The sequence below is a fragment of the Galeopterus variegatus genome, unplaced genomic scaffold, assembly GCF_000696425.1.
Source record: "Galeopterus variegatus unplaced genomic scaffold, G_variegatus-3.0.2 Scaffold16243, whole genome shotgun sequence".
NCBI lineage: Eukaryota > Metazoa > Chordata > Mammalia > Dermoptera > Cynocephalidae > Galeopterus > Galeopterus variegatus.
The window spans coordinates 21,040-21,980 of NW_007742354.1; positions in this window are offsets into that span (position 1 = coordinate 21,040).

Genomic DNA, 941 nt, shown 5'->3' on the forward strand with positions numbered 1-941 from the left:
GAAATTATTAAAAATGAATAAATGAAACAAATCAGAGGATCTGAATTTTTTAAGGCATTCAGACTGGGGTATTCTGGTTTATTCATATGCAGCTTTTTAACCAGTGAAATCTCTTTAAAAAAATTTTTTTTAATATCATGCATTTAAGAATTCTTAAGAAATCTTTGACTTTCATAGAAGGAATATTAAAAAAACACTAAAGTAGCTAGAAGCTATGAAATTTGATAGTGGAAACTCTTTAAAGAGGGTTTCCAGAATTTAAAAGTATTTTGATACTTTTTTCCTTCAAAGACTCCTAAGTATCATTTACTATTATAGGGAAGGAAAAATTTTCTTCTACCCTCTTAGGGTTATGTCTGGGGCTGACGGAAGACAGATTAACAGTAAAAAGCACACAAATTTTATTTACACATAACATGGGAGTCCCCACACGAAAAATGAAGATCCTAAGGTGCTAGTCCTAAGTGCTTACGTACCAGGATGAACAAAGAATGGCAATCATGGAAAAGTAACTAAGAAAATGAGTTAGTTTAACAAAGTTTGTTTGTACAAATTTCTCTCAGCCTTGACTCCCTGTCTCTGGTGATAAATGTTTCTTTTCTCCTGGTATAAGGAGAGCATCTTTCACATGGGATTTTCACCTCCTGCTTTCAGGAAGAATAGGGGATACTGGAGTGTCCTTCTTGCACCTGTTGTTTTTCAAGTGCCTTTAGCTCAACATAATCAATATACCAAAGCAGTATATTTTGGAGTGGCATATCCTGAACTCCTTCTCTATCATCACTACTTAGTTATTATACTTTGCTAAAGTCAAAAGTAACTCCATATGTGCATTATCATAACCATTCTCACCAATAGTTTGGTTGGCTTTGGATGCACCCAATTTGTTCTCCTAATACAGACCACATTCATCTGGTCTCCCTATGAATATGGATTCCCCC